The sequence below is a fragment of the Lynx canadensis genome, chromosome D3 (genome assembly GCF_007474595.2).
Source record: "Lynx canadensis isolate LIC74 chromosome D3, mLynCan4.pri.v2, whole genome shotgun sequence".
Lineage (NCBI taxonomy): Eukaryota > Metazoa > Chordata > Mammalia > Carnivora > Felidae > Lynx > Lynx canadensis.
The window spans coordinates 81,152,073-81,164,666 of NC_044314.2; positions in this window are offsets into that span (position 1 = coordinate 81,152,073).

A 12,594-nucleotide genomic window follows, 5' to 3' on the forward strand; every position below is an offset into this window, starting at 1 on the left:
GGATAGATAACTCGCCAAGGCCCCAGGCTCATTGCGGAAAAGCCAGGAAGTGAACTGAAACCTTTCTGGAAGCATTTTTATCACCTCCCATGACGTTGTGCTGGTACAAACCGGTTCCCTGGAAAACACAAAAGAGACACACAAGAGAACACAAGCGCCTTTGATGTCTATGTTGGGTCCCGTGATGCCCGCACCCCCCTTGCGGCCGATTTCCAGTCGCCAGCGGTTTGACCACCGACTCGCAAAACTCCTCTTTAACTCTCAGCTCCTAGCACACTGCTAGATCACCTTTCAGAGCGAAGAGCAGGCCAGTCGTGCGGGGGGACCCTGGGCGGCTTCCCGAGCGTGTCTTTGGGGAGTGCTATGTCCCATGGTGCCCCTCTGAGACTTGAGGAGCCCCATCTGTGAAATGGGCCCGACCGTCCCTTGCCTCTCTCGGCTGCCTCTCGGGGCTTTGCAGCTGCAGGTTCCAGCAGGTACGTTTATTCCCTTATTTGGATCACTGTGGGGGAATTAGGCTGGGCTGGGTGGGGCTGTCGCTCCTTCCCCTCCGCCCTCGAAAGCTTTCACGGTGATTAGTTTACCTCCAGAAGGGATCTTGTTCCAACCTCACCAGGAGGGCTTCCAAATCTCCTACCTGAGATAAGAAGGCTGCCTCTTGTTTAATCTCTTAGCTTAGAGGCCACCCGCTTTAATATTTAAGAGATGGTTTCCAGGCTCAGGGCGGGGTGGGCAGAGAGCTAGATGGCCTGGCCTAGTTCGAATGTGTACGTGTATCAGGAAAAGGCCCTTTGTGCTCACCAGGCCCGCGGCGCCCGGCCTCCCGAGTCATTTCTGTAGGGTGGGTTTCACCTGTACACGGACCAGGCACCTGACAAGGGGTCTGTAAAGTCCAAGGGTGGGCCGGTGCCTGTCCCCACTCCCAGACCTAGATGCGAGTAGCACTTGAGGCCCGTGTCCCTTGGCTCCCTCCTCTTTCCCTCAGTTGGCTTTCTCCTCTCAGGACCCCTTGGGAGTAAAAATTCGAGAAGGGAGCAAACACCTGAGCGAACAGCCGGTATGTGAGCGCATTTCTGGGTGAGTGAGGCTGGCTCTCGGCCTCAGGCGGGTCTGAGTTTTGTCTTTATTTCTCGCACGCTGTGTGTTGCTAGGTAAGTCACTTAACTGCCCTGAGCTTCAGTTTCCTCCCTGCAGTGGGTGATGGGGTGTCCGCTTTTGGCGGACTTTGAGACTTTAATAGGCCCTTAGAAGTGCCTGATAGCAGCTTAGTTTAGTTTTGTTTTCTAATACATTCGTTCAAGATATAAGTATTCATCCGAACGCCTGCTGGCTAGACCTCAGACCTGTCGCCAGGCCCCCAGCGGGAGGGCGGGAGAAATACCCAGAGATCTACAGCCTTGGGTCTTGAATTATCCGAGTCTTGCCCCGAATCGCCAAGACTTCTGAAAGATCAGCGAAGGTGTTCGCGCCAGTGTTCCCCCACGTTCACGGGCGAAGGTGGTTTTGCAGACAGTGATATGATGAAAGCAATCAGCTGGAATAAATTGGAGGAGGTTTTGCTTCAAGCTATTACTGCCTAAGAGCCCCCCCCCCCCACCCCGTAACAACCTTTTATCAAGAAGACAATTGCGTGCGATGTAACATTGCAAAAGAAAAGTTTGTTTTTTTTTTGCATTTACCCAAAACTGTGGCTGTGTGTTCTGTTTCTGTACGCAGAGAAGAGTGCCACCTCTTTTCTCTGGGGAAAGATGGCCCTATATTCTGTGACCGTGTCCTTTTTAGTTTTCCTTCGGTGATCAGCAAATACCCTTTCCCTCATGAAGTGAAAGTGGTGATGGTTTTAAGCTTTTGAAAATTAGCTTTGAATAGGCGTTGCCTGTACACGGTGCAAAGCTAAAGGGTAGACTGTTCAAAGCAAACCGCCCTCCTTCCCTTCCTGCCTCTCAGTCATGGGTACCTCCGCTTGTATGTAAATCGTTCCTGTGATCTTGTCTAGCTCACGTGTGTGCTCCCGGGAAGAGGGTGGTGCCGTCCCCCGGCATCGGTCCTTTGGTGAGACGTTGGGGAAAGAGGTTAAAAAAGACCTTAGATGCTATTTGAATTTTATAATGGTATGCATAGTGCCACCCGGTGTTATATTTGATTTGGGTGGGACCGTCTCATTGGTCAGGCCCACTCACCATCACATGGTTGCTGTGGGGAAGCAGGCTCTAGCTTATGATGACACCCTTGCTTCTGTCTTTAATGTCATCTTTGAGGTCCTTACCCCAAGCTGTTTTCTGCTGGTGCAAACAGCCGAGGAAAGTTCCTCTTTTGTTGCTTTAGGGCATGTTTGTGAGTAGGCTGGTTCCTGTCTGCTGGGTGCTCTGTGGCCGTGGAAGCACCTGGATCTCAAGACCGGATCCATAAATGCATATTTGCTGATAATAATGCTCATTAGAGAAGGCAGGTGCAAGGTGGGGAGGCTTGCTGCAGTCGTGCAGACATCACTAATCGATCACTAGCAGCCATCACTAATCGATCACTACACACTCCTGTGAGATCAGACAGGGCCTCAGAATCCTGCTCAACACAGCGCTCTAGAGAGGGGCAAGGGAGGTAGATGGTAGAGGGCACCAGATGGCCTTGTTATCACACCTTATTCTTTGGTTCCCAGACTTTGGTATTTTATAGATCAGTGTAATTTCTAAATTTGTTTTTTAATGTTTTTATTTATTTTTGAGACAGAGAGAGACAGAGTATGAGCAGGGGAGGGGCAGAGAGAGAGGGAGACATAGAATCCGAAGCAGGCTCCAGGCTCTGAGCTGTCAGCACAGAGCCCGACATGGGGCTCGAACTCACGGACCGCGAGATCGTGACCTGGCTGAAGTCGGACGCTTAACCGACTGCGCCACCCAGGCGCCCCTGTCAGTTTTTCTTTTGACAGAGACTAAAAAAAAATCTCTGCCATGCTTGAATTACCATTGGTTCATTTGTTTTAGAAAGCACATTTTTTAACAAACCAAAAAAGGTGTGAAAGACAATTTCCAAATAAAGGACAATGCGCATGATCAGTTTCATTTGAAAACAACAAACAATTTTTTTCTCGTTGTTGTCGTTTTGCTCCAGATACACAAAATCTTCATTATGTGAGCAGAAAGAGACACCTGCCTTGGTGATATATAGTGTATTTAACTTCCTCTCTGTGGAAATTACTTTCCATCTTAGCGTTTTCTGAAGACTCGTTTCTATGGACCCATAGATACTTCTTTAAAAATCATCATTACCTGCGTGGATCGGAAACATATATCTCTATTTCCTATTGGAAGCTCACTAAAAAAGCCAATGAAATCATCTTTAAGAGCACAAACCTACAAGTTCAAAGAGAATGGGAGAAGAGAGATTAGGTTATAAGAAGTACCTATCTTAGGCAACTTTCTTGCTTGCTTCCGACCCCAGGCATGTCAACAGGAAGTTTCAAAGTCTAGTGATAAGACGGAGGTCAACAAACTTTTCCTAAAGGGCCAGATAGTAAATATTTTAGGCTTTGCAGGCCATATGGTTTCTGCTACAACTGCTCCCCTCTGCCGTTAGGGCAGGAAAGCAGTCACAGGCAATATGTGAATATATGGGTGTGGCTGTGTGCCAATAAAACTTTATTAACAAAACCCAGCTATGGCATTGCCAGAACAGATCATGACACTCTCTCCTGACCTGCCATTGTCTAAGTCAGTGGGCCTCAACATGTCCCTTTCCTCAGTATTACCATTTTTTATCTTGTTCCTAGCACTAAATAGCACCTGAAAGTATCTCATTTAGCTATTGATCTACATGTCTGTTTGCTTTAGGTCTGTTTCTCCCCAAACAGAACCTGTGATGGGAATCTGTGAGGGTTCTCTCAGACGAGGGGTGATGGAAACGTGGTGAGATGGGGGAAAAAGCTAAGGAAGAATATGATTTTAAGGACAGACAGAGCAGTGGAACAGAATCTGGAATCCAGAAATAAATTCGCACACATAGAACTTTCAGCAAATGCCCCAGTTCCATTAGGAAAGGAAAGTCTTTTCAACCAATAGCACTGGAAGAACCGTATAAATGTTTGAAAATATAAACCTCAATCCTTGCGTTGCCTGATGGACAACAACTAATTTGAGAAGGATCATAGACCTAAATGTGAGTGCTGACCCACGAACCTTTTAGAAGAAAAAAACCCGGGAGAATAGCGTAGCAATCTTGGGAGTATGCAAAAGATTTATCAGAAAAGACACTAAATGCACTAAGCATAAAGGGGAAAAAAAGATAAATTGTACTTCATCAAAATTAAAACCCCTGCTTACTAAAAGACCCCATTAAAGATGAAAAGGCCAGGCACGAGATGGGGAAAAAAATGCTTGCAACAAATATATCTTGTGGACTTGTATCCAGAATATATTAAAAACACTCACAAGTTCATAATAAAAAGACAACTCGATAAAATGGGCAAAAGACTTGAATAGGCATTTGAGAAGAAAAGCTCCAAGCATGGCTTATTAGCACAGGGAAGGGTTCTCAGCGTCATTAGCCATCAGGGTAACGCAACCTTAGGGCACAATGAGCTATCTCACCCCCCTGGAATAGTTACAATAAGAGTCTGGCCACACTACATGTCGGCAAGGATGTGGACCAACCAGAACTCTTACACTGTTGGTATAAAATGGTGCAACCACTTTGGAAACTGTAACGTTAAGGGTGTATGCCCATCTTATAACCTCCTTGTTCCACTCGTAGGTGTGTTGACCCATATGGCAACAGATGTTCACAAAAAACGTGCAGAAACTTTCATAGTAGCTTTATCCACAGTAGCTGAAAGTTGCGTACGACTCAAATTTCCATCCACGGAAGAATGGATAAATAAATTGTTGCCAAACCCTAAGAGACTCTTCAACACAGAGAACAAACTGAGGGTTGATGGGGGGCTGGGGAGAGGGGAAAGTGGGTGATGGGCATGGAGGAGGGCGCTTGTTGGGATGAGCACTGGGTGTTGTATGTAAGCCAATTTGACAATAAATTATATTAAAAAAAAATTGTTGCCAGCATGGCGACTGCTTGGCTTTCTGGCAAGAGTTACTCAAAGTGGCTGGGGGCGGCCATAGGTTTGAGTTTAATGAGCGGATTATTACTGAGTCCGGCGATGGAAGCGTTGTCCCTCTTGGGACTAGGGTCTCGAGACCCACGGGGCTCCACGTGGCAGGGATGAAAAGCACAGTTCCTCAAGCACGCTGCTGGAGAGTGATGGTGAACAGAGCCCCCTTCTACCCTGTCTTCCCGCCATTAAAATGTCAGGTCTCTGAGGTCAGCTGCTATCTGTCTCCTTCACCGATGTACCTTCGGTGCCATCATGGAGTCCGGCACACATTTAGTGCTTGGTTAATACTTACGGACTGATTGCCAGCGACTGGCTTGATGCTTTACGAGGTATGTTTAAGGAATATCAAACAATTCTAGTTTTCTTTAAGACGTCCAATTTATTTTATGATCACAGAGTTATAAATGTTCATCATAGAGAATTTAAAATCTATACAAAGCAGAAGAAAAATCAAAATCACCTGGAGATAACCCCTGTTCACTAGCACTGTACCGTGAACTTGGTCTATCTACACCAGTGGCTTTTTCAAACAGCTTCCCTGAGCTGGTGTGTCCCTGGTGTGTACGAGAAGGTGCCCCAGGCATTCTCTTGAGAGGAAAGAGAGGCGGATACCTGCCTCAGAACAGGAATAACTTTCAAAGCTTTATTTAAATTTTATTTAGGAAAAAAAATGGGTTGGCAACAAAAACAATAAAAAAGGTTGAAATCCACCAGTCTCCACTGGGGAGCTGGCAGTTTTCATTCAGCTGACATCTAATTTCATATCACCATCAATAAATAGAGCAGATGTTCCGGGCTCTCCTACCACTCATGGCAGTTACTGGCACTTGACCAGCCCTTGGTGTAGACTCTCCTTCTCCTCAGAACACCGCACAGTTGTGTGATAGACAAAAGGAACCTTTTTACTGCAAAAAACCAGATGTTGCCGACTGGAAAAGACCAGTGGTGGTTGAAAACAGAACCATGAATGAGTCATGTTCAATCATCTCAGACAAGCATAAAAGTATATAAGAGATTAGTGCAGAAGAGAATTTATACCAGGCTCTGCGCTGTCTGGGAACATGATTTAGATTAAAAGAGGGGAAGAAAAAATATCTCTGAGCCACCTGGAGTGCCGTAGTCAGAAGGCTTTTAGGCTTTGGATTTCAATATCCATCACCATAACCTCTTAGATTATTTTTATTTTTTGAAAGCCATTTGGATGCCTATCAAAACCACCGACCTGAGCTAGACTTTATGGGGTTCTGATTCAGGCAGTATGTCGGAGATGTGACAGACTGTCCTCGTAGCCAGCGGCTTGTCCGGACTCGGGACTCAAGCCCGCAACCGTGTCGGCCGCGGCATATCCGTCCTCTGCCCCTTTGGTTTGGTGCTGAGACCGAAATATAGGCCCCCTGTTCAGCTGTGCTTGGGTGTGTTGACTTATTCGAGAATATCGCGCTGGGGGAAGGGCTCAGGGGGCGGACAGGAATGGTGCACTTGCCTGGTGTCTGCGTTTCTATCAAAGAGCTACTTCGTTGCTTTGAAGTCTCTGATTGGTACTGTCCTTGGCTTCCTTTGGTTTTGGAGAATACCGTTGACTTCTCATCCAAGAGCCTGGTTGCCACACAGCTTGACTTGGCGAAGGAGAAATGCTATGCGCCAACACGTGGTAATTTCCAACTTCTTAAGGGTAGCCATTCTGGTGAGACTGGAGTCGTGTCTCATTTTGGCTTTAATTGGCATCTGCCCGGTAACTAAAGATGTTGAGCGTCTTTTCGTGTGTCCGTTGACCATTTGGAGACATTTCTTTCGTGACCTGCCTGTCGACCCACAGGCCCACACCAGTAGAAGGAAACGTTGGGTGTCGCTGTCCCATGGAACACAGCGATGATATGGGAGACCCGGACCTTTATCCTTTCTCGTGGATCAGGGATTGGATGTGGGTCCCCCTGTGTGAAGCATGTCTTTTTATGCTTCTTAAAAAAAAATTTTTTTGTTTGGATGTGTATTTGTTTTTGAGAGGCAGAGCGTGAGTAGGGGAGGGGCAGGGAGAGAGGGAGGGAGACACAGAGTCTGAGGCAGGTTCCAGGCCCAGAGCCCGACGCGGGGCTCGAACTCACGCACCACGACATCATGACCTGAGCCGCAGTCAGACGCTTAACCACCTGAGCCACCCAGGCGCCCCAGGATGTCTTTTTTAGTCTGATGTTCTCACGTCTGGAAGCTTGCTGACCCCGAGGGACTGCTCCTCCCCAGGACTAGCCATTTCCCCTGGGGAGAGTAAACGAGCCACTTGTCACCGTGCCTTTGAGATGCAAGCCGGCCGATCCAGAACCTACACCCCAACTGCCTCCTCTGTGGGCTCTCGCGCTCTGGGCCACCGTCCACCGGCCTTCGTCCCTCCAGGACCAGCTACCAGACAACCAGGGGCAGACCCTCCGCCCCAGAGCCTGCCAGATTATTCAGATGAGGTGACCCAAGCCTGCTTCCCCTGCTTCCCTCTCTGGGGAAACCAGACACAGTAAAGGCTTTGACGCAGCTTGGCCCTGTGTGGTGCCACTCCCTCCTCCCTCCATCGGTGAGTGTAGCAAACCGTCTTTTCGATGGCTGTCATTTCCCAATCTGCTGGCTTTACTTGTCCCCAACTCATATTAAAGTCTACATTTAAAAACACACCCCAGGGGCGCCGGGGTGGCTCAGTCAGTTAAGCATCCGACTTCAGCTCCGGTCCTGATCTCGCGGTTTGTGGGTTCGAGTCCCGGGTCGGGCTCGGGGCTGACAGCTCGGAGCCTGGAGCCTGCTTCGGATGCTGTGTCTCCCTCTCTCTGTCTGCTCCTCCCCTGCTCACTTTCTCTCTCTCTCTTTCTCTCTCAAAAATAAATAAATGTTAAAAAAAAAATTAAAACACAGCCCAGGAAGGGGCAGGACCCTGCACGAGGCAGCTGACTGCATTGAGGGCCGTCCCCGGAGGGGCCGTCTACCCACAGCGCCCCCAGTGCCTGGACACCAAGTCCTTCCGTGAATGGGGTGGTCGGTGAAGGTCTAGGTAACCCTTCATTCCCGGGCCGGAAGTAGGGGAGGCGAGTGAGGCATCCAGTGCCCTGAGAGTGAGTGCCGCCCACATTTTGCCCCCTAGATGCCTCTCTTGCCTCACCCCTGTCCCTGTCATGCTTCTCTCTTCTGTCTACCCAGCAGCTAGAGAGATCCTGTGTTCCTCCTTTGTCCCCATTTCCCCTCCTCCCCAGGGCTCCCTTCTCACTCAGGGTAAAAGCCAAAGGCTTTCCCGTGCCCTGCGAGGCCCTACAGGGCCTGGCCTCCATTACCTGCCTGCCCCCATCTCCCAGTGGCCTCCTCACCATCCCTCCACAGGCACATCCCACCCCAGGACATTTGCACGTCCACTGCCCTCTGCCTGGAATTCCCTTCCCCCGGATCTGCCCTTGGCTCACGTCTTCACTTCTCCCAGGTCTTTTCTTGCCTGTCATCCCTTCCTTGGTTCCACCTAGCTCCAAAATCCCACTTCCCCACCCCTGGACCCTTCCTGTTCCTCTGCCCTGCTTTATTTTTTCTCCGCTGAATGTACCACACACCTCACCTCTTATTTCATTCAGTGTGTTTTCTCCACTTGAATGTTCCGGGGGGTGGGGGAGGGGGGAGAGGGAGGGATTGGGGTCTATTTTGCGCGTGGCTAGAATCCCACTGCCAAGAACAACGCCAGGCACAAAGTTATCGAAAGATGATTTGCTGGATGAACACAAAGGCACACGTCCTGGAGGAGATGTCCAGTCTGCTCCTGCCGCTCCCTTGGGTAGACGGCGGCCCGACACCCAGAATGTACCGTTTAATTAAAGATGCGTGTTAGCATCACCCTCCGGCTTGCTCGTGTCCCTCTATCATGCTGCTCTCCCCTCCCTCTCTTCCTTTCTATCCATTTTCTTTCTCCTTCCCGCTTTTTGGTACTTGATGGAATCACATTAAACTAATAAAGCTTTCATTACTTGATTGTACCCGTAATTACGCACACTGAGAGCTGGGTTTGTTTTGATTTTCTGTGGACTTTTGGTCGCTGATGCTTTTGAACACTTGCTTTTATCCTTCAGTTGCCACTTGACCCCCTCCCCCCCGTTTTAAAAAGGATGAAAAGCTTAGAAAAACATCAGAAATATCCTTTTATTTTTCTCCGCAAATTGATTTGGAGGGTTTTGTTTTGATTTCCCTCTTGGAAATGGTGGGTGTTAAAAAAAAAAAAAAAAAAGAAACAGAATCACACGTTTCTAAACTGGCCATCGGGCCGTGGATTCTGGGCTGGGAAGGAGGGAAAGGGACTCTTGGTTGGGAAGGTCTGAGAGCAGCCACACTAAAGGGGAGCTTGATATGGGTCAGAGCGGGGTATCCCCACCTCGGTACTCGTGACACTGGGGGCTGGACACTTCTGAGGGGGGGCGGTCCTGTGCCATGTAGAGTGTTGAGCAATATCCCAGCCTCCGCTAGATGCTAATGGCACCCCCCCCCATTTGTGACCATCAAAAAAGTCTCCAGACATGGCTGAATGTCCCCAGGAGGGCACAAGGACGTCTGGTGGAGGACCACTGGATTCGATCACAACCTGTGTGACACGTGTTCATAGCAGCGTTCTTCACGAGAGCTCTGAGGTGGTTGTCCGTCAACCGCCGAACGGGTAGACAGAATGTGGTCTGTCCACATGACAGAATAGTAATCAGCCACACAAAGAAATGAAGCATTGGCATGTGCGGTGCCGTGGACGAGCCTTGATCGCATCATGCTAAGTGAAAGACGCCAGACGCAAAAGGTCGCATCTCATAGGATTCTACTTACCTGACATGTCCCCAGTAGGCAACCCACAGAGACAGGAAGTAGGTTAGTCGTTAGCTGGAGGGTGGGGGGAAATGGGGAATGACTGCTTCGTGGGTACAGGGTTTCTCCGTATTTTAATTCCAGTGCCGTTAACACACCGTGTTGTGTTAGTTTCGGGTGGGCAAGAGAGCGATTCGACACTTCCATAGACGTCGCCCGGTGCCCGTCACGACAGGTGCGCTCCTTAATCCCCATCACCTTTCTCCCCCATCACCCCACCCACCTCCCCTCTGGTCACCACCGGTTTGTTCTCTGGAGTTGAGAGTCTGTTTCTTGGTTTCTCTCTTTCTCTCTTTTCCCGCCTTTGCTCGTTTGTTTTGTTTCTTAGATTCCACTTACGAGTGAAATCATACGGCATTTCTCTTTCTCTGATTGACTTCTCTTAACATAATACTCTCTAGCTCCATCCACGTTGGTGCAAATGGCAAGATTTCATTCTTTTTGATGGCTGAGTGTTATTACATTGCTTTATATATATATAAAAGTATATTATATATGTATGTATATAATGTAAATATATGTGTATACACACACACACACACACCCATCCCACATCTTCTTTATCCATTCATCTGTCGATGGACACTTGGGTTGCTTCCATAATTTGGCTACTGTAAATAATGCTGCTATCAACATTGGGGTGCATGTATCCCTTCAAATGAGTGTTGTTGTATTTTGGGGGGTAAATACCCAGTAGTGCGATTACCAGATCGTAGGGTACTTCCGTTTTTCATTTTTTTTAAAATTTTTATTTATTTATTTTTTTTATTAAAAAAAAATTTTTTTTAATGTTTATTTTTGAGACAGAGAGAGACAGAGCATGAACGGGGGAGGGCCAGAGAGAGAGGGAGACACAGAACCGGAAGCAGGCTCCAGGCTCTGAGCCGTCAGCCCAGAGCCCGACGCGGGCCTCGAACTCACGGACCGCGAGATCGTGACCTGAGCTGAAGTCGGACGCTTAACTGACTGAGCCACCCAGGCGTCCCCCGTTTTTAATTTTTTTGAGGAACCTCCATACTGTTTTCCACAGTGGCTGCACCAGTTTGCATTCATGGGCATAGGGTTTCTTTTTGGGGGTGAAAAAGTTCTGGAACTAAATGGTGGTGGTGGCTATTCAACATCGCCAGTGTGTTTAATGCCCCTGCACTGCTCACTTTAAAACGGTCAAAATGGTCAGTTTTTTTGTCGTGTGGATTTTATCACAATAAAAGACCGCTAGCAACTCGCGTGAGCTCCTTTCATCGGTATGTATGACAGCCCTTCACACACATCAGGACCCTGAAGGGTAAGAGGTTTGGTCCTTCCCCTGCCCCCCACCCCCGGGGACAGGAAGGCTCTTCCCACCCCATCATTCACCCCAAAGCCGGGAGTCGCCAATCTTCGTGACTCAGATTCTAATATATACTGATTGCAGAAATGTGCCCTGGGGACGGATATTTAAAAGGCATTATTTCAGTTATCTCTTGCTTAAGTCACAACTGTTTACCGGCCCACAAGTTTGGGACTTGCTCAGCCTCTGCGGGGTGTGGGCTGGGGCCGCTCGTGTGGCTGCACTCAGCTGGGGGCTTGGCTGGGTCTGGAATGGTCAGGGTGACTCAGTGCGCACGACTGGCAGCTGTTGTGGCTCTTGGCTGGGGCGTCTCCCTTCTCCTCCGTGTGGTCTCCCTTCCCCGCACGGCGGCTGGGTTCCAGGGGGATGGAAGCGGGAGCCAATGTGACAGCACGCCTAGGCTCTGGAGTCCCCAGACGTCACCCCTACCATTTTCCGTTGGTCAGAGCAAGTCACAAGGCCAGCCCGGATTCGAGTGGCGGGGTTACGGACGGGACGTGGTGATGAGAAGAGCTGCGGAATTTGCTGCCATGATCTCCAGCTCTCCACGGGGGGTGAAGCCATCAGTGGGTGTTTGGAGCTGTTACCACCATCCGGTGGGACCTGACGTAGGCTGGGACAGGGCAGCTGCCGTGGAGGGGAGCAGCGGACGAATCTTTGCATCCCAAGTGGCGATGCCGATACGTAGGCTTGGGCCTAGGGGATCGATAAATAGAGAAGCTTTGAGTCTGCTCTTGGTCCAAGGCTTTTGTAACCCGATGTTCTTTCTGGGTGGCCCAGCCACCATAATTCGGTATCTTGAGTTGCGCACGAGAGTTTGTGGTCGGCAACTCACACGTAGCTTCTACGTGTCCATCCAGGCGTCTGATTCCCTCCGGGACCTCCCGTGGTCTGATTCCGATATTCCTGAATGCTCTGCTCACAGTGCCATCTGGTTGTGTCCCAACAGTCCCCTGGTTTCCAGCATACTTCCTGTGAATGCGTAGGAGACGCTCTGATGAACGAGAATGGCTTTGGTAGCGAAACGTTCCGGCTAAATCAGCGACAGGTGATACAGGTGCGGAAAGAAGGACGCGTTGTTATTTCTGTTGGCACGGGACAAGGAGATACTTGAAGAGGCTCCGTGTTGTCCTAGAAGGTTTTTCCTGGTAACTAGTCTATAACCTTGGTTATGGAGAGAGAAGGGAAAGGTGGTCAAGGAGAGAGGGGGAAGGTGGTTAAAGTCGGGAGTACGCAGAGGACAGTAGGAGGAAACTGGGAAAAAGCCCTCTTAAAGGTAAGGATGGAAATCCCTCAGCAGTGA